General features: G+C 36.1%; 1 protein-coding gene across 1 annotated transcript in view; it reads left to right on the top strand.

Moving 5' to 3' along the window:
* rspo4 (R-spondin 4) overlaps window positions 1-22,004 on the top strand; it is a 39,567-nt gene that overhangs the window by 334 nt on the left and 17,229 nt on the right. The window lies entirely within an intron of this gene.

Genomic DNA, 22,004 nt, shown 5'->3' with positions numbered 1-22,004 from the left:
ACATAAACTAATCCCTCCTCAGTCATTGCCAGTGCACTAGACATAGTAAAGGATCACTGTCATGAAAGAAACCTGCGCTAGGAGTAAGTACGGAATGTGCAGCGTTGTTAAAATGCACCTAAATGTCAAGCATTTACAGGGTCTGGAATGTTTTTAGGAAGGGACCCCACACTTTCTGGAATTTCCTATTTGATTGCTGAAGTGAGTATCTAATTTTCTCCAGTCTTAAGCAGGACAGAATGTCTTCTAACCATTGTGCATGAGTGGGAGGGAAAGCCTCCCTCCACCTGAGCAGGATTGCTCGTCGAGCCAGAAGGGCGGCAAAGGATAAAGTGTGTTGTTTTTCTGTAGGAAGCTTATAGAGCTGCTCTTTCTTAAATTCCCAAAACAGAGACTGACTGGATCTGACTACAGCGGAAATACTTTAAAATATGGTATAACACCACATCTTTCACAATGAACATGCTGTGGATGAAGAAAATTTTGAGGTGCGATTTAACCTAATGTATTTAACATTTGGACACAAAACAGTACATTCACTACAGTCCATGATACGTACTCTTAGGTGATTTAAAATAAATACCACACTGGAACTATGTACATTAACCCATAAAGACCCAGTGCTACTTTTGTGGCAGTTCCCAAATGATTTTTTTCTCTATGTTTAACATTTCTTGAGTGATTTATTACCATTTATTAAAAAATAATCCTCTGTATTTTGCTTTTTTTTCCAGTGAAAATCTGGTATTTTACTATATTTAATGTACTGATCATATAGATGTTCATAAAAGTTCAGAGTAATGTTGAAGGTTATTAAATCAAAAACAGAAAACCGAACAAAAAGTGACTTTAACAGTAAAATATATCATTAACTGAACATAAAACAAGTGTCTCCATCTTCACTGTCATTGTCACTGTCATTTACTGGTGAATCAATGTTGTAGAAGATGACATTGTTTCCACGTTCACTACGGAGCCTCTGAACGTCCAAACTGGTCATATTTGAGGACCATGAAAAGATGACAAAGTGCATTTTACACCAATTATTGACATGTATTGTTAGGATTAGTGGATCAACAGGTATTAAACAGTTTATATCAGTAAAGGTTTTGGTTGATGGTGGCTGTTTGGGTCTTTATGGGTTAATGTAGAGTATTTATTTATTTACAAATACAGACACTTAGACTTCACTTGGGTTTCTGACGCTTAGGTTCTTTCCACTGTTTTGTATCTCCTTTCTACTGACTAACACCATGTAGTGTTTATTCTATGGGTTGAGTTTCATCCTCTCCTGCTTACTAAACTAAATAAACTCTTAAATAAACATACTCAGATTGTTTTTTATTAGCTGATGATGATCTGTCAGAATATGATGAACTGCTTCACATGAAACAAACCAACAGTTTATTAAGTCATTGAAATGAGCTGAACCCTGAACATGCACAGCAGTAACACGCAACAACACAGGGATGCAGCAGGATAATGAATCCAAATGATCATATATAACAGTAAAAACACTGACAGGGTCCATTTAACTGCACAATCACTGCTTTAGACATTATGCTTATAATAGTTGCAGACCTGTAGTGGAGTAAGGTTTTTAAGGCAGTGATTTTACTTTAATATGAGTATCAGTCTGCTGTTATAGTTATGTTGTTATAGTTAGGATCTGAATACTTCTGTCACTGCTGAAATACAGCTTAGTAATGTTTGCAGCACCAATTTTAAAAGTTATTCAGGAAAATAAATAAATGAATACATACATACATACATATTATTACAAGAGGACACAGAAGTCAGCACCTCACTCAAATGTATTTTAGAAAATACATTTCAGTGATTAAATCTTGATCATTTATTTGTAATATGTGCAGGTTTTCGACGCTCAGAGAGCTGGATTTCTGATGATTGGTCTACCGATGCATATTTTCATGCTATGGTTTTGTCAGAACTCCAGTAAAACCCTTCAAGTTTTCATGACCCTGAAAATTCATTTAAATACTGTCAAAAGTAAACAAAGAAACAGATATAAAATCACAGATTCATTGTATTTTTACACTATGAAAAATCAGGTTAGTGGAACCACACTCCTGCAAAAAGTTTACTCTAACTTTTCATACTTCTCATATTGTTAGTAAATATTAATAATTTAATTTAAGTATAGTTTTGAAGGAACTAAATAATTCTTCTATTTCTGATAACTACAGCATCAAGTGCAATGATTTACTATTAGTAATAGAATTTATCATTCAGTGACAGCTTTTATTACAAACTACTTTAAAACTAATAATTGTATTTATTATCACTTTCCAAAATATAATGAATATTGATGCCATTCTGTCCCCCTCTTTGTGTGTTTTTTCTTTTTGTTCCTCATGTGTCTCACATTAGTGGTTTCAATTGTCATGTCACTCCTTGTTAAGCTCTGTGCCGGCAGATGCTCCACAGCGGTTGAAAATCCTCCTCAGATCCAGATTTGTAGCTAATGAGTCTTCATAAAATCCTTCTGAAAGCAGCCCCAGTCTCAGCCACGCAGGTATGCACGGACCCTCTCGCTCACCAGTGTCTGGCATTTCTATAACAATCTGGACTGAGAGAGGAGGATTCAGTCTCAATTACACCGTCATTTCTGACATTTTCCTCGCTGCCTCTGTCAGACCAGCAGAGGCCAGGAGTTGGGGAGTGATTGGAGGGGTATGTGAAACCAGTTAGCAGCTTGTAACAACTGTTTCAAATATGAAATGGTTCATGTAGGCAAGGAGAGGGATAAGTAACTGAAACTTTTTTTAATGTTTACATGGATTTAAGATAAAACATGATTCAGAATGGTTTTCTTAATCAGAACAGCACTGTGTTAATGTGCAATGTTACCAAACAATAACCAAAAATGCATTTTTGAAGGATGCAAATGTGGAATATTTGCTAAAGTAAATTAACCCATAAAGACCCAGTGCTAATTTAGTGTTTGTTCCCAAATTAATATTTCTCTCTATTTAACCTTTCTTAAGTAATTTATCACCATTTATCACAATATTATCCTCTCCATTTTGCATTTTCCTCAGTGAAAATCAGGTATTTTCCTATATTTATTTTTTTGATCATGCATTTTAATCATCATGCTGAGATTCCATTTGAGGGTTATCATACCAAAAACAGAGGAAACTTGAGGAAAAGGGACTTTTTCAGTAAAATATATCATTAACTGAACATAAACCAAGTGTTTCCATCCACTGTCATTGATCCACCTAATGAGTTTTACTGGTGAATCAGTGTTGTAGAAGATGACGGTGTTTCCACGGTAACTACGGAGCCTCTGAACATCCAAATGGATCGCATCTGATGACCATGAAAAGACACCAAACTGCATTTTACACCAATTATTTACATGCATTGATAGGATTACTGAGTCTAAAGTTATTAAACATTTAGATCAGTAGATGCTTTTGGTCACTGGCGTATATTTGGGTCTTTATGGTTTAAGGCCCACAGTTTTACAATGACTGGAAGAACATATATATATACTGGATTAACACAAACAAATAGCATTACATTTAATATCTGTTAAACCTTTGTCAAGAAAGGTCTCAAAAGGATGGATATTCTGGATGAAGGTTAAAACATGATGTACCTCTTTATGCCATGAAAATATAACTTGGTTCAACATTTGGCTGAAGGGAAAGAAAACATATCAAAAAACAACAATAAATAAATGTCTCATATTTGATGTACAATTAAAAGAGCCTGATGTTGCAGTGACCCCAAGTAACGTGATGAACTGAAAGCAAATTAACAAAGGACATCAATATTGTAACTATTTTATTTGCTTTAAATACTGAATGGCATTGGGGGAAAATAAGTTTTTGATGTAAATATTATTTAAAAATTGCAAATAAACCCCATAGTATTATTTAAATTTTTAAAAAGTATTCAGTATTAATTTCACAACTTCATGTGTGCCTTTCAACCTGATTTTGTGGTGGTGGATATTTTTTTTTTGTAAATGTGTGGTAAAAACCCAAAACAACTCACTTGTCCCGCTCACTGAAATGTGAATCAAGGATTTATCAACCATTTATTGACACCAGAAGCTGTTTTCACAGGTTTATGGTTCAAAAACAGTGACAAAAAGAACAGCATGTAAGAGTTCATTTGGTCCAGGCCTAAGTACATGTTCATATTCTTTACCTTCACAGTATGGTTAACTACAAAATAGGAAATAAAATTTGAAAATATGAAATCAAAATATGAAATAATGCTTATATTAAATATAAAGTAAGTACACAATACAGAAACCTGAAGACTCTACTTAAGTACAGTACTTTGTGATTAGTTCTCATTTTTCTTTACAGCAATTATTAAACAATTAAACATGGCGCAATATGTTCATGTTTTTTTTTCACTTTGAGACGTTTTTTCAAAGTGTGCCATCACCAAAAAACATTTTCCACTGTAAAACTTCAAAAAATACATTAAAAAAAAAAATGTTTATGGAAACTAGCATCTTTAGCTAACTGACCCATAACCTCATGTCAAAGTCAAGTGAGATCCCAGTTTTAGGTGTGACAGGTCAAATGGTGGTTGTGGGCGCCGCAGTTTGACCTGCTGTCACAATTCATCAGCTCATGCTGGGTAGATTTATGCACTGGTCTTATTCTTTCCAGCCTGTCTTCATCCTGTCTTCCTCTTTTTTTCCTCTCCTTTATTCACCCCTCATAGTCTCACACCACCCCCTCCTTCCCCAAAATCTCCCACCCTTTCATTTTCTGTCGCATCTGGACTCGGTTCCTTTAACCATTTAAACACACACATATGCGAACACACACACACACACACACACACACACACACATACACACAGGAAAATGTTTTGAATTTTTCGAAGCAGGAAAGTTGAATGGTGGGAGTCAGGAGGTTAAACCCATTATTATGTCCATTAGTGCTGCTTGGGTTTCTGTAGGTCATTGTGGGGACTCCTGACCAGAAATTACATTTATATCATTTATATGCACTTTTATTATAATGGCCTAATATATATTACATATTTAAATTAGTGCTGTCAAATGATTAAAGTTTTTATTCAGATTATTCACAAGGTTTCTGTGGATTAATTTTGATTAATCACAGTTAATTATAAATGTTTAATCTAAATTAATCGCGTTTCATTTTGTATAAGTAAACAGACTCAAGAAACAAAGGAATATATATGCACTTAAAATGTTTATCACAAGCTGGGCGACGTGTTAGCCGAAGTGCTAGCAGAATCTCCGACTAACGTATGCTTCGTGTTAATGTGGTATTTTAAGATGGACGTGCTTCTATGAAAACAAAACTCCTTCCTTCAGAGTGTGTGTAATACTTAATAACAGTCAACTGTTCTATCTTGGTTTTTTTGTCCTCATATTTCCATCCAGAGGGCCATCGTGCTGTTTAGCATCTTCCATCTTTATGGGTTGGTTCTGCTGTCTGTCACTACCGGATCAACTGCCCATTTGTTCATGCACAACACTAACTCTACTTGGACAAACTGTCCCAAATGTGTTGGCAGAGACGTTCAGAGTCATTCTGTGCTGTAGATGGGTTAACTGCATTAAAAGTTTTAATCAAATTAATCATGATGATGGATTAATTCGCATTGATGCCTTAATTTTGACAGCCCTAATTAAAGCTATCATACTTTTTCAGCTTTGTTTTCCAGTGAATCCAACAGAATATTTAAAGGTCTAGTGTGTTAGACTTACAAAGATACTGAAAGATTTAATGATATTCAGTTCAGTTTATTTTGAATATGCAACAAAACAAACAAAGACTATGTAAAGACAGCAGGTCTTAATGCACAATTCAGATTTTTGGGGGAAATCCAATTTTTTGTGTGCTCATTCATATTACACAATAAATGTGACTTCTGTCAGTTTTGAGTATGAACAGAACCTGAAGTGTCCCGCATGTGCAAAAGAGTTCCTGACGTAATACGTGACCACAGGCATGCATGCATCATGAATCAGTGTTATAGAAGATGACGGTGTTTCCACGTTCACTACGGAGCCTCTGAACATCCAAATGGGTCATATCTGATGACCATGAAAAGATGACAAACTGCATTTTACACCAGTTAACAGATTGATAGAATTAGTGCTTTTTTTTCCCTGATATTTTTTATTGAAGAAAAATAGGACACTTCCAATGACAGAATTATAATTGACCTTCCTTTTTTTGTCAAGTATAAACATATATGCATATAGACACACACACACGTGTGTGTGTGTGTGTGTGTGTGTGTATATATATATATATATATATATATATATATATATATATATATACACATATATACATGCATACAAAAACAGCAAATGAAAGTGCACTCTAATTAGTGTAGCTAAATAAATAAATAAATACATAAATAAAATTTAGTACAATTAAATGTATAATGAAATAAACAAATTGCACCTCCCCCAGCCCGAACCCCGCCCCACCTCAGCTCATCCTGACCAATACAAAGTAATGGTTACTTATGTATTATAAAGTACAACAACAGGCACACATTCAGTCGGGCAGTAGCTACCTCTAAGTTTGTAAAATAAGAAATAAAGGGTTTCCATTTGTGGAAAAACTTGTCAGTACATCCTCTCAAAGTGAATTTACTTTTCTTGAGTTTTTGAAATGACATGGTGTTTTGAAGCCACTGGGAGATAGAAGGATATTTAGCAGACTTCCAATGTAACAATAACAAACATCTTGCTACTAAAGATCTGTAAGCTATAATATCCTTTTGTGTAGATTTTAGTGCAAGTGAGGAGTCAGGAATCCCAAATATGGCAATCAAAGGGCAAGCCTGCAAGTTTACTCCAAGAGCAGTGAACATAATAGTAAAGGAGTCAGTCCAAAAACCATTGAGGCCAGGGCAAAGAAAAAACAGAATCAGAATCTGCTTTATTGGCCAAGTATGTGAACACATACAAGGAATTTGGCTTTGGTTTTTACATTGCTCACAACATACAGTTCTGACATGAACCCAGAACAACATGAACCCAATCACATGTGAACTTAGACATAATATAGACAAACATTTGACTAGAGACAAGGACAAGAATGGGTTGAGATTTACAGTGGATTTATAATGTAATATATACAGTGTGCAAATTGGAGTTTTTATACAGTGAGTGGATATGTACAGGGATAGGGTATGTAAAAATATATGTTTATGTACATATTATTATAGTGCAAACAGTCAGAGTATTTTACATAATGCAAATTAGTCAGTTTTCTACACAGTGAAAAATATAAGCTTGTGAGTTGGTGAATTGTCAGGAGGGTACTGACACTGGATGGCTCATAAAGTGTGAAGTGTTCATCAGTTCATCCCATGACTAAAGTGACATGTGGTGCCATAACATTTATCACATTTGTCTTCTGCTTCTGGATATATTTCAGAAAGTCTTGACTTAGAAAAATGGACCCTGTGTAATACTTTAAACTGAATAAGTCCAAGACGAGCACAAGAAGTGGTAGACCGTATCCTATCTTTAGCACATTTCCAAACCTCCTCACTTAATTGTATTCCCAATTCCCTTTCCCATGCATTCTTATTTTTGGTATCTGATTGACTGTATAATACCAGAATGAAGTCATATAATTTTGAAATCATTCCTCTCTGATGTAGAGTAAGGATTAGCGCATTTAAAGTTATTAAACATTTTAGATCAGTGATACCTTTGGTCACCGGTGGGGTTTTATGGGTTAAGAAAAGTACATCAAAGGTTTGTAGTTACATTTCACGGCTGGTTTTCAGTATGTGAGCAGGATAGAGTTCATTGTGCAACTCCCATACCTGGATTTCAAAAGAGAGAAGCCGCTTCAGTTTGATGTAATATGGCTCTGACAGGACATTATCTGTAATGTGATATGAAAGCAGAAAACCCTCTGGGAGCCATCTCAGTTATTTATGTGCCTATGAATTCATCTGTACCTCCAAGTGTGAGTCGCAGGTGCAGCTTTGGGCTTATGTTTGTGTATCCTATGCAATACATTGGATTATCTGGACTGAACTGGACTAGTGGAATGTAGCAGAATTTGGTTTCCCACTGAAAAATAAGTGTTTTTATGCTCCACCTGTCTTTTTTTTTTTTTTTTTTGCTTCACTTTGCCAAATTCAGGGGACCCTGTTGTTTGTATGACAATGATTTCACATTACTATCCACTGAGAGAGAATTTCTGTGTTCCCCAAAAATCCAAATTTAAGGTGTAAATTCAAGAACAAGTGTTGCAAAGTCAGATATTTTGCTGTCCAGGGTTCCACTTTTACTTTTAAGTGGGAAATGGAAACTTCAAGATGCCTTTCAATAAGGTGGTTAGGGCAATAGTATGTAGTAATACCATGCTGTCTCTTTTCAGCTTGGTAATTTGAGTTTTTATTTATGTATTTGAACCAAGGTTATAATAGTTTTGGATTTTTAATTATAGTTTAGTTTTAATTAGTTTTGACTTTTTTTTCTCTTATTCAGTTAGTTTTAATTAGTTTTTAGAGCAGGTTTGTTAGTTTTTATTAGTTATCGTTTTTTTCTGAATGCTTAGTTTTAGTTTAGTTTAGTTTAGTTTAGTTTTAGTATTAGTTTTAGTTATTTCATATATTTTATCTTCCTCACCATCCTATTCAAAGAAATTAGTGAGGCATGGATATGGGTTACCCTGGACACTTTATTTGGGGGTCGGGTTAGGGCGGCTCATGGACTGAGCAGAGACACAATGTACCGTACAATGTATAAATTCCCTATAGCAGGTTGAGGTGGGGTGCAATCCATACACGTCACTTACGTGAAACAATGCGAAGATGTGCAAAGCATGAGAGGAGATGCACAAAGCAGCCAGCAGTTAAACCAGATAGAAACATATATAACCAGCTAACCAGCAGTTAAAGCAGATAGAAACATATATAAACCAGCTAACCAGCAGTTAAAGCAGATAGGAACATATATAAACCACTTATAAACATATATAACCCAGTTCCTCAGCAGTAAACCACACCTTAGCAGATATCTCATCTCTTAATCATCTCCAGTTCCATTATTAGCCAACTTTGCTTCATTTCAGTTCAGCTAGCTGTAGCTAGTAACATCAGACGTTTTTTATCATTCTAACAGGTTCCATACCTCTGTAATTGGATTAGTTTTCCTCCTCCTCTTCTCTCCTCTTCTAAACTGTGCAGTTCAGGGCTTGGAAGGCCTTTTCATGGTGATAAACTCTCCAGTTTTAACCTGGATGCTAGTTCAACACTGACTCTGACCTTTAGCTCTGCTCTGTCTCTGTCACTCACACGCACACACACGGTACGCCAAAAAAAAAAAAAAAACCCGACCCATGTATCACTACAGTAAACCCCAGACAGGACGGTGCTGCTTTGTCCCAGCTTTAGTCTGTATGTTCCAGGTAGAGTGGGGACCAGAAGACCACTGGAAACCACCAGTGACCAGACATGACAGACTGTGAAGTGTCATATGGTGTCACCAGCTCAAATTGCTGGAGCCAAATAAATCAATTTCATATCAATCCGACATTGACAAAGACGAAAACGAAGGGAATTGTATCCATAATTTTTATACGTTTTAGTTAGTTTTGTAAGCTCACGATACAGTTTCAGTTAGTTATCGTTTTTTTTCTTTTAATTAGAGTTTTTATTAATTTCAGTTAACGAAAATGTTTTTTCAATTTTAGTTTTCGTCATTTCGTTCGTTTTCGTTAACGATAATAACCTTGATTTGAACCACACTCTGAATAGGTAGTACTGAACATCTTATTAACTATATGAAAATCTGATCAGAAGTACTTGTTTAATACCACTATTTGAATCCCAAAAAGAGCCTTTCAGTGAGTTATGTGGTTACATGTTTTAAATATAAATATGACATATAATCATGTTCTGTGACTTGGATTTGAGCCAATACATGACTGAATATAGGGCAAATTTGTAATTCCATATCTGTGTCTTGGTTTTATTGTTGTAAGGTTTTGCCAGAGTTTAAATGTATTTTTGTGATAAATATAGAGTGTAGATGATTTACACAATACAAATACATTACAATGGGTTTAATGTACTGGAATAGAAAGAAAAAGATGGACAAAACAAAAACTGTGACCAGAACATCTGATATAATTTCATTAGCGGCAGATTTCTGTTTGTTCTGGTGTTAAGGGCTGATTTAATCTGTCATGTTTAGATGCTGTGTTTCAGTTAAAATACTAATACTGCACTCTAAAAATACTTAAATTACTGCACTATCAAGAAACTGGAGCATGAAAAGTCATAGTACGCATTCCTTTTTTTTTTTTTAAGTCACTGCTTCATCATTTTCAAATTTCAGTCTTTCTTTGTTGTTTTTTAATAAAATTGTAAAAAGATGGATATTTTGCTGATTATGAAGTATTTGGTGCTCTAAAAACTGGCCTCCCTGTTTTGGGATCATTTATTATTAGCAATTTTTACCCTGCATGTACTGATTTAATGAAGAGAGACAATACTGAGTTGAATGGGATTAAACTGTGCCACAATAGTCACTTAATGTTACTGAATCAATTGCAATTTTTTGTAAAACGTCTAAATATTCTAAAATAATATAAAGTAATAATGATAATCATTTAAGCCGCATTAGGAGGCCCTCATCAGCTGGAGCTAGCAGTGCACGCTATGGCACCTACTATGTCCATTTAGATGTAGTATGATCAATGTTCAGAGGTGCACTATGCCACCTTCTGTGCTTCCACATTTGGATTGCAATTTTACCACTGTCCTTCTTTTAATAATTATTCTGGGGGCGCTATCGCACCAGCTTATGTCCCTCTGTGACCCTGGACCTCCTCCTTTACCCACATCTGACTGGAGGTACCTCCCTCTTCTCATTCTTGACACAAAAAAAAATAGGACATGGGTCCCATTGACATTTTTGATCGGAGTCATGTCAGAGAAATTTGTGCCAAATTTCGTACATTTCCGAAAATCTAAATGTTTTGCAGGCGACACAGTGGTGCAGTGGAAAGCACTCGTGATTCCAACACCAGTCGATGGGGGTAGGACCTTTGTGTGTGGAGTTTGCATGTTCTCCCCGTGTCTGCGTGGGTTCTCTCTGGGTACTCCGGCTTCCTCCCACCATCCAAAGACATGCACTGATAGGTTAATTGGTTAATCTAAATTGTCCATAGGTGTGAATGAGAGAGAGATTGTTTGTCTTTATATGTCAGCCCTGTGATGAACTGGAGACATGTCCAGGGTGAACCCCTATGTAGCTGGGTTAGGCTCCAGTGACCCAAGTGAGGATAAAGCGAGTTCAGAAAATGAATGAATGAATGAATAAATGTTTTGCCTCCCATACAAATATTTCCATCATTCTGTAGGGGGCGCTATGGCACCAAATTTCAAGCTCTTCCATTGAATGAGTGTTGGCCTGGGAAATTTACAACTGATTCAGATTTGAGCCAAATCACTGCCATTTGTCCAGGGCTGAGGCCATTTTACTGGGGCACAACTAGACTTCACCACTGACACTGAATCTAAAACATTCATGCAATGACCGTTAAACGTCTGGATAAAAACATCAGGATGATCAATTCCCATTAGAATGTGTGTCTCAAACAAAGCAGAGAACCCATCAGCAACGTCCTGATCAATAACACACCTTTGGGTTCAGTGGCGGCTGCTCGTCTTTCAGAGAGAGGAAGCTCATTGTTGGCTTACATTAAAAAAAAGTCAAGTTATTTAAACATAAATTCGGCCCTCCGTTCCTTTTTAAGAAAATGGTCAGTGACCTTATCGTACCAACTAAACAAGAAAACACTGAAATTGTGTTAAATTGAAACAAAGAAGTACAATGAGTGTGTTTTATTTACAGTGCAAGAAATGAACAAGTAATTTTGTTGTGGTTTCTCTCGATTTCACAGCAGAATGCGCGACAGTATTAAACTGAACTCTGTCAGTGAAGGAGTAGATCCGAAAATAGCTGTCAATCAAATGGGATTCAGCCTTTTGACTGATCCTCCAAACAGCACATGGAAGCCTGGTGTCCAGCCCAGCCGAGCTCCGCCCACAGCTCCATTCACCCCCAGAGACGCTGAGCGTCTGGGGGCGGGACAACATGGTGGCATTTATCCAATTACCATCCAGTTTTGAGGCAATGAAAAAAACTGTTCCACTCAGTCCCATTGAAGTGCATGGACACTGAGCGTCTACGGGCAAATGAACTGAGCAGAGATCGTATGAGAAAACAGCGCAACGGGAATGTATGAGAAGTGAACAACATCGAGTCCGTTGATTTGTGATAAAGCTGATTCTGAACGAACTCACCTGTGAGATGAACGTGTTCTAACACATTTGTAGTCAATGAAATGTCAACACAACCGTACATATTTAACCATTTCATTTTTGTAGTTTTAGGGGAAGCCGAGCTTCCCTTGCAGTCTGTGAGAAATTGCCTCTGTTTGGGTTCTTATTTTCAGTGGGGGAGGATTTACGTTAAAAAGCACACAACAATGATCACCGTTGTGAGAGTCCTCCACATACACATTCCCAACATCAAGGCTGAGTGAGAAAACAAGGTCCTATGTGTGGCCCTTAATGTGAGTGGGTCCAGAGACATGTTGGATGAAGTTAAAAGTCAGTGATAGATAAAAAAAAAAAAAATTCTGCAGCTGTGTTACATCATTAGTGTGAATGTTAAAATCTCCAATGATTCAAACCCGTTCCAGTTTAATAAAAGAGGATACGAAGCCAGTAAAATCAATAAGAGAGGCCCCACAAGAGCCAGTAGGACGATATATTAAAACACAATAAAAAGTGTTAAAAGCTCTGAATTTATCATCTGAGACTCAAAGGAGGAAAAGGGCTCAGAGTTTAACAGTCTGCACAGGTGGATGTCAAGTCCTCCACCACGGGGTTCCACACCAGGGCTCCTGATAACAGAGCTCCTTTAAGTGGAAAAACTCCTATGATCTAATTCATTATATCTAGGGCATAATAAAACAAACCTAAAATATTCACATTCTAATCCAAATGAAGTTTTGAAAGAAAATAGAAATATTCAGTAACAAGTAGCTCCAATTTACACTCATGTACAGTAGTTGAGGAAAAGTTTCCACCACTGCGTTTCAGTAGAAACATGTCTCCCACTTGTTTCCATGGTCATCATTTGCAAGTGAGCCGTGTGAAGATGAAGACATTACACAAGCTGGTAATCCTGTGCTGAAAAATGTGTTAAATTGCTGTAAATATTTAACCTGCTATCAATTTTTTTGGATGTCCACATTGGTCTGTTGGGACTGACTCCACATCTTGTGTTATTTTAACACGTCACCCCCACCTGGCACCTTTTTCTTATTAATGTACATATTATAGTGCATTGTGGGTATTTTGGCTCCACGAAGCAATAGCTGCTGTATGTTATAGGGAAAACCCACCCTAAAACTGAATTCTCCCTGCATAGTGAGGCAGTAAAGGTTCTGCATTTTCAACTTCAGCTCCATTTTATTTTTATAACATGGCGTGTGGAGTAGCTCTAAAATTTTCAATTTACTTACAGCTTAGATTTTTTTTTTTTTAACTTTAGTATAATTTTGGTTATTTTTATGAGTGTATAATTAGTTATTGTCTTATTTTATGGAATTTACTTGGCTTCAGTTTTATTTAGTTTGACGTTTGCAGGTAATATGAGGAGAACGTTTACATAAGTTGAAAAAAGAACAGATGAAATAATGTACGACAAAAATCAAAGATAATTTTACCCGCAGTTCCATTTTTAGTTTTTTGTTGCATTTTTATTGTAGCTTTGGTGTTCCATGTTTATTTTTATTTATGTAAACAAAATAATTTTTAAAAAAAAGAAGAAGAGGGACATTTTTAAATAAACTGAAGAATAGTGCATATTACAAAGTTTACACTTCCTTTACAGAGTTAGATACTTGTGTATAAAAAATGTGAGAAGTTCAAGTGAGTAAAACTACAAAAGTATTTCTACTAGTTCCTACTTGTTGCTGCTAAGTCTGTCAAGCGTGATCTACACAGCTCTATAAACCAAAGACTCATCTTTGTTCTGTGTTATTGTTTCATCCATGTAATTAGAAGCTGGACTATGATGCTAAATAAAAAGTAATCCTCTCTTAAATACATTAAAACAAAATTAACAAATAACACATTGAAAATCTGATGGTACAGATAGTAGTAAATGTAGGCAGTAAAAGAAAGAAAAAAAAAACATTGTTAGAAAAAAGTACACATACCTGTAAACTTTACTTACGTAGAATAACATAGTATTTGTTAAGTTATGATAAGATAAGATAAGATAAGATAAGATAAGATAAGATAAGATAAGATATACTTTACTGATTCCTCAAGGGGGAAACTCAAGTGTGTACAGCAGCACAAGACAGTATGCATGAATACAACAGGGAAAAAAAAGGATAAAAAATATAAATAAGTTTGTTAAAGTGACTAAAGTTACAAAAAAAAAATAGCAATAATAATGATAAAGTAGCAACATCCCACTTCTGCAAACAACAGGTTTTTGGGTTTGTTTTTTACACCTAGCATACAAAGCAACACTGAGGCTGGAATGTTGGAAGTCGACTGATCAGACACTAACATTAAGTAGATGTTTGTACTAAATGCTGTCTTCATATATTATTTAGGCCTGGCTGTAACCTGTTAGCTGTGCTGTTTCACAAAACAGGAAGCTTAATGTCTGATAATGTGAAAAACCAATGTTAGCGCACACATCTGACACTTCACCCACAAGTAATTTCAAACACAACCTATGGCCTTTATTAATACACCATCTTTGCTTTTTCTTCCTCTTGTCTTTTCTTCATCATCTGAATCCAGTTTTAGGGTGGAAGTCCCTTTTAAATACTAGCATGTTTCCTTTAAACCCCACCAGACCTTGTTACACCTGGTGCTTGTTAAAAACCCAGCACAGACCCATGCAAGGTCAAAGATCACAGTTTTTATGCTACCTAAACCCACCGCTCCTCCAAAAGTCCCTTAAGCCCATAGATCGATAACATATGCGTAAAAAAACCAGTTTTTCAGACAGTGGGTCGAGGCCTCAGTGAGGTCCTAAAGCTGTACAGCAGTATAATGGGTATTTGGAGGAAATATGTCTAGCCCTAGCCCCCACTTTACTTAATGGTATTACTTTCTTATATGTTTACACATATTAACAACTCCAATCTCTGATCAAACTAGATCAAAAGAGATTATTGTAAAATATGCAGATGCTAGGGAAGGCCCAGACAGACTATTCATCCTATTGTACTGCAACATCTACCACAATACCTGTGGAATATAGACTTCAGAAGTTTTCCATGTCTAAGATAAGATAAAATAAGATAAGATGAGATAAGATTGGTTTCTGTTCGGCATTTTTAAGGAAAGAAAATAACTACATTACAACAGCATTTAATAATTTAATAATAACATTTAATAATGAAAATAGTATTAATTATTGAGTCATGATACACTCAGTGTCAGTCATCTGCAGAATGACTCTGAAGGTCTCTGCCAATACATTACGGGTAGTCTGTCCAAGTAGAGTTACCGCCGTGCATGTGCAAATGGGCAGTTGTTCCGGTAGTGACAGGCAGCAGAACCAGCCCATGAAGATGGAAGACGCTACCACAGCAACCACTGTTCCCTGTTTTAAAACATTAACATTTTAAATTCAAGACTTTGATATGCATAACCTAATGTGTGGGCCTATTATTGACTTTTTTTTGTGTCAATTGTATGATGTGGCAGGAAGGATTTCACTGTGGCACAAAACAATCCATTTGTTTACAAACAAAGCCGGTAGGTCACTCAGGCATTTTCAGAAATTTGTCGCGACATGTATTGTGGAAAGCGGAGCTCCACGCAGCTGCAGTAGCAAGAGGCAATGAAACCGTTTCCATGTTTGTTGCCGTTGCAGCCATAATGCAGCTACATGGAGCTCCACTTCCCACAATGCACGTCATAACAAATTTCCGAAAATGCCCAAGTGACCTAACGGCTCGTTTTGTAAACAAATTGATTGTTTATGTCTGAGTACACTTCAAAATTGTTCACTGTGAGGGAAGAGATTCAGGTGCGTAATCACGGAAAGATTTACAGATCTGTGATACTTAGGCTATGACGGGGGTTTTACAGATTTGATGAAAAACTGATGACGAAGGTCATACGCAGCTTTAAGTATATAAACTAATCTACAAATAAATTTACTCAAGTAATGAAAGTAAAAGTACAAATAAATGTTAATAACAACTAAAGGCGTCAGAATTTTGAATATTATAAAGTTTATCCTGAATTATAAAACATGGTAAAGTAAAAGACAAGCAGTCAAAATATTAAACATGATGCCTACATCACACACTTCAAAAACAAGGGTTCAAAAACCTAAACAGGAGTAGGAGGCTGCTAGTATTATAAATGTCAGAATAAAAAAAAAAAAAAAAAGATAGAAAGAAAAGAAAGAAAACTATGAAGCTTATGTGGCACCTCAAAACATGGAACCTCCATTACACTTCAGTATCAACATTACATGACCAACAGATCACCCACAGGTTGAGTGTGGACCGTCATTTGCACTTGTTCATTGCAAAACTAGGCCCAATGACAAATCACCTTCCTCACTTTGTTACAGTCACTGGTAATCTCAGCAGTGAAAACATCAAATTTCCTTTCATTTATTTTTTGTCATGAGTAAGGATTAAAGAGTAATGAATTCTGAGGTGTGTTTCAAAACAAGGACTGGTCCTTCATAGTTAAGGGCCATGTAAACAAAACATTTTCTGAAAACGGTCATGTGAGCATAAGGGGTTTTTTAAACAGAGAGGGGGAAATATTCGTTTGCCAAAATACCCAGCTACATGTAAACATAGCCTCAGTATGTCATAACTGGCCTGTTCAAGTTCAAATGATCATCCAAATTTGAGAAGAGGAGCAGCTTCTTTTTTCCCAGAATTGGGAAACTACCCTTTGTTGTCCACTGTGTCCTGTAGTCCATTGTAATCCTTACAGTTGTAAGACATTTACTAACATTAGCAGCTTATTTTGCTGAAGTACTAATGTATTTACTGGAGCCAGTTATTCATTAAAAATACATTATATACTACAGCAGAAATATTTAGTTTAATTTCCAAAGCAATTTTGCAACATAACAAACCCATTGAACATACTTTAGTTTGCTTGTGGACACAATAAATGTATATAAGTGATAATATTTACCGTTTAGGTATGGAAATGTGATGTGAAATGACAAGTTTGTTTTGGATATTAAAGAGTAAGCAATTCAGGATCCTGAATTGTTTCCCTGGGTGCATTTATACAAGTAAGAAGGAAATACTTATTGGCTTCAGTTATGGGTTATAACATGAGGGATAATAAGGAGAAGGGGGGGGGGGGGGGGGGGGTTAGAAAACCATAAGTCCTATTTTTCACTCTATGGCATCTTAAAGCTGTCTTACATGCTAGTCCTTTGAGGGTTTTGCTGGATAAAGAACTGATAGTGTTGTCTGTCTGATGGATTCCAGCCTGTATGATTGATCACTTGCAAGATAGCAGTTCTATTTGCTAGTAGTTCATGTTGCTCCTTTTATATTTGATGAAAAAAATACATCCAGTAGCAACCAAATGGGTGTCTTTGCTGTTGAATATCCTCATGTACATGTAGGTTAATGAATTATTTGTAGCTTTTACTTCATTTTAAAGTTCATTTTAATTGTTATTTATTTATTCCTTTAACTATAAGAATTTCATTTATTATGTCTTAATATTTTATTTGTTTATTGGAAAACGAAACTGCTATTATATCTCCACAAAATAAATTTGACAATCTACAATCACATATTCATTTATAGTAATTTAATCCATTTGAATTACCCAGTTTGGCTGTGTCCTGTCTTTGCATTGATTGCATCTTGGTTTAAGAAGACGTTAAAATAGACTCAGTTAAAATGGGGGACAACACCTTCAAAAGTGTTAAACTGAGATTAGAAATAAGTAAACAAATGAGTCAATTTATAATTCTGCAAAGGTTTAATCTCACTTGTCCTTTAACCCATTAGGTTGTTGTGTTACTGCTAATGCATTCACGGTACAAGTTCAAATCTGTTAATGAACTGGATTAAGTTCTGATCTGAAGCTGAGGCTGGCCTGTGTGGGTACACCACATGTTCACTGTTTTCACACACAGTGAATCCATGCCTCCAGAGGCTGAAGCGCCTCTGCTACCTGTAATGTTCTGGATTCAATCTTCCAAAGAAGCAACCGTTTTGCATCATCAGTCTATGATTAGGAAGGAGAGTGCAGAGTCAGGAAAGGCTGTATTTTCCAATTCTGTTTTTTTTTTTTTTTTTTTTTTTTCTTTTTTCTGTTTCACCTGACCTTCTCGTCTCTTGGTGTTCTGTTGCACATACTCTGTCTTCAACACAGTTTCCAGCCTGCTCCCATGTCTCCCAACCTACTCCATCCTTTTCTTTACCTACTGATCTATGCCCATTAGCTCGAAGGCATCGGTTCCATCTTCCTTTTGGTTTCCATGGAAGTGCTGCAATACCGTTTCCATTTTTCCATGCTTAGCTCCGGCACTATCCATCATTAGCTCTTTGGAGCAGCTGCTTCTGCATCCTCACAATTCATTCAGCTCACTGATTGAAATATTGTGTGTGAAGATAAAACAAATTTCAAACATAATTCAGTTTAAAAAAGATATAAAGAATTGATTCTTGAGAGGTACAGTATTTAACAATGACAGTGAGGGCTGTTTGTTTATGATTGATGTTGTACTGATAAATATGCTGTAATTACTGAAGAAAATGGTTGAATTGTTGAGTCTGTATGACTGCACTGCCATGAATATTTTGTTGTGAATATTTCAGTTACTGCATTATAGATTGTTGTGGTTCGGTGCTAAAATTAGGAAAATAGTATTGTTTGATTGTTGTATTAAATTAATGATAAAGGTGTAAAAGCAATGTTGGATTAAATAAGTTCATACTTCTTCCTACTCCTTTTCGACCATGCAATATTCAGACTTTTATGTGCTTGAAGATAGATCTGCCCATCTAAATGTTATTTTATTTTTTTTCTTAATTTGCTTTGTTTTGTTTTTTCTTTGCCTGTTCAACATAAATAAATAAATGAAAATGAAAATAATGTATGGCCAAAATATCCACACAGTTACACTGGTGCTCTTCAGGATTATACACCTTGGTCACTAGTTCTCTTGCTATATAAGCTTCAAACATCTTTAGCTTGCTGAAGGTGGGCTAACCTTCATAACCTATTCTAAATATCCTAAAAGCCCCAGTTCAGCACAAACTGCCTTAAAGAGACACTAGTGGTGGGTATATCAATTCTGTGGTATCAACATACTGATACTCACACACTACTCATTTGAGGATCAATTATGCTAATAAAGTATCGATATTAATTAAAAAAAAGTGCCTGTGTCACGTCTGAATCTTATAGGGTAACTTACTTCAAGGTTTTGTACCGACACCCCCTGTGAGCACTGTATGCAGACGTCTGAGGTTTCATAGTCGAGTGTACCAATTTCCGATGTATCAAGTCGTATCAGCTGGATGTCACATTTAAAAGAGGTTGATGTGAAGACTTCCTGCCGAGCAGTCTATTGTGTGACACCAAGTACGAGTATGTGGAGTCTACGCGGTCGTAAAAATTGGGCCTTGCGCAGACGTCCACACGTACTAAAGCCGACTCAATATGGATCGAAAGTGGACGTCTGCGGAGTCAAGCACACCTGACTTTGTGGGGGCTTTAAGACACAGTCACTGACCTCCTTGACATCCACATCCTGAAATTTTACTACATTCCCTCTTTTAATAAATCGTCAATAATTCTGCTTCCCGTCTGCTGTACCAGTTTATCAGCAGTCGTCTACCTGACTTGTATTTGAGATACGAATAATATCTGCAAAATCAAAGATTTCATCCTACTGTATGCACATGTGCAGGTCAAGCATCAAAGGACTCAGTGAACAAATCTTTTCAGCAAATCTTTGAAACAACCTGATTCTAATGATTCAATACACTCATAAAACCTACCGCAACGGAGCATTTTCCAACTAAGATGTGTTGGCTTATAAGATAAGATAAGATAAGATAAGATAAGATAAGATAAGATATACTTTATTGATCCCAAATTCAAATGTACAGCAGCACAAGACAATATGCAACAAATACAACAGAATAATAAAAAAAGATAAAGAATATAAAAATTTGTTAAAGTGACTAAAAATGACAAACAAGTAGCAATAATTATAAATAAAGTAACAAGTGTACAGTAGGTGACTTTGATAAGTGTGCAAATGAGATACATTGACAGATGCAAAAGTCCAGTTTAGTTCAGCAGATATTATTCTATATATTATACTTTTTATGATGAAGTTTTGGACATGTACACACATTTGGAAAATGCATCTAATTTGCAGGTTTTACTTTAGGTTGACACACATGGATCCTGCTGATAGTCAGCTGGACAGGAGACAAAGATCTTCTCTGGTACAGATGGATACTCTTAAAAAAAAAGGAAAAAAAAAAAAGAAACAAACACAGAAGGAGAAACACACCAACTGTTTGGATATTTTTGGAAATGAGACAATTAGAAGGGGAAAAAATCAAATATTTTGTTCATGTAAACATAGTCATTGACCTGAATTCCTGTTTTTCATGTTGTAGATGTAAACCTTTTCAGATGAGTTTGAACTCTCTCCCTTTACCCCGCACATATATACACATATGCACACAATACGCACACACACACACACACCTAAAGACACAATGCACAGTGATGGCAGCAGTCGCCCACAGGTATTTTGTGAGGATCAGACTCTGATTGTTTACACACACTGACCGTCTGCCCATCACCTCAGCAGATTCAGTCCACCTCTCCATCCATCTTTCCATATCCCCCCTTATCCCCATCAGATTGGAAGCATTCCTGCGTTGTTTGCCAAATGTTCTGTGTATTTGAGAGCAGATGAAACTCAGTCTGGTTAGAGCACTGCACATAATATAACCAAATTAATGATTTGAATTAAAAAGAAATCAAATCTGGATAATTGAACTCTGTGGATACTTATGGACATTTAATGATAGTAAATGTCAATGTTTTACTTTCTCGGATTAATTGCTCTAAAGGACGCACTTATGGACTTAATGATACTCAGAAATGTTTCACTGCTGTTTTTGCTGTATAAACAGCACATTTAGGGAAATTGTACCTTTCGGTATACTTGTCAAAGTCACTGCTAACTGCTAAACTGAGTGACATCTGCTTTTACTAATTACTAAGAATAGATTCTTTTGAAGTAGCCACGTCCAATCACTGTAACCATTTTAAGGATTATTTTTTAAGGTTTAAGGTTAAGTTTGAGTCATTTTTACCCTCGGCCACACTGGCTGCAGTGTATGAATAGAATAGAATAGAATAGAATAGAATAGAATAGAATAGAATAGAATAGATCTTTATTGTCACTGTCACAGGAACAATGAAAATCAGTTTAGTAGCTCAGTTCAATTTAGCAGCAAAAACACTTAGTGCAAAAGGGACTGTATAAGAAAAATAAAATAAAATACAAATATCACAGTGTTAAGAAAAGTGAACTGTGCAAAGGCTTCCGAATAATATCTGAATACACATATGCTACTAAAGTAATGCTAGAACTCCTGAATGAACAAAATATACAGAAGAATATACAAAAGCTAACTCTATACTACAGATGAGAGATATGTATGATATATACAGGTAACAGTAAGGTGCATGTGTTGTGACTATTGCACTGAGGTAGGGTGAGTATTGCACTGTCCATTACTCTGGGGGTGGAGACTGGTGTGGGGGGGGGGGGGGGGGGGGGGGGCGTGACACACATTTAACTGCTAGTGGGTAAAAACTGTGCTTCAGTCTGTTTGTCTTAGTATTGTCATCATATATGTGTATATATAGTATTGTCATCAGTTGGTCGTCTGTCCGTC

This window comes from Sphaeramia orbicularis, chromosome 5 (genome assembly GCF_902148855.1).
Source record: "Sphaeramia orbicularis chromosome 5, fSphaOr1.1, whole genome shotgun sequence".
NCBI classification, from domain to species: domain Eukaryota; kingdom Metazoa; phylum Chordata; class Actinopteri; order Kurtiformes; family Apogonidae; genus Sphaeramia; species Sphaeramia orbicularis.
The sequence above is the reverse complement of the archived record's forward strand: the minus strand, read 5'-3'. Positions and strand labels throughout refer to the sequence as shown.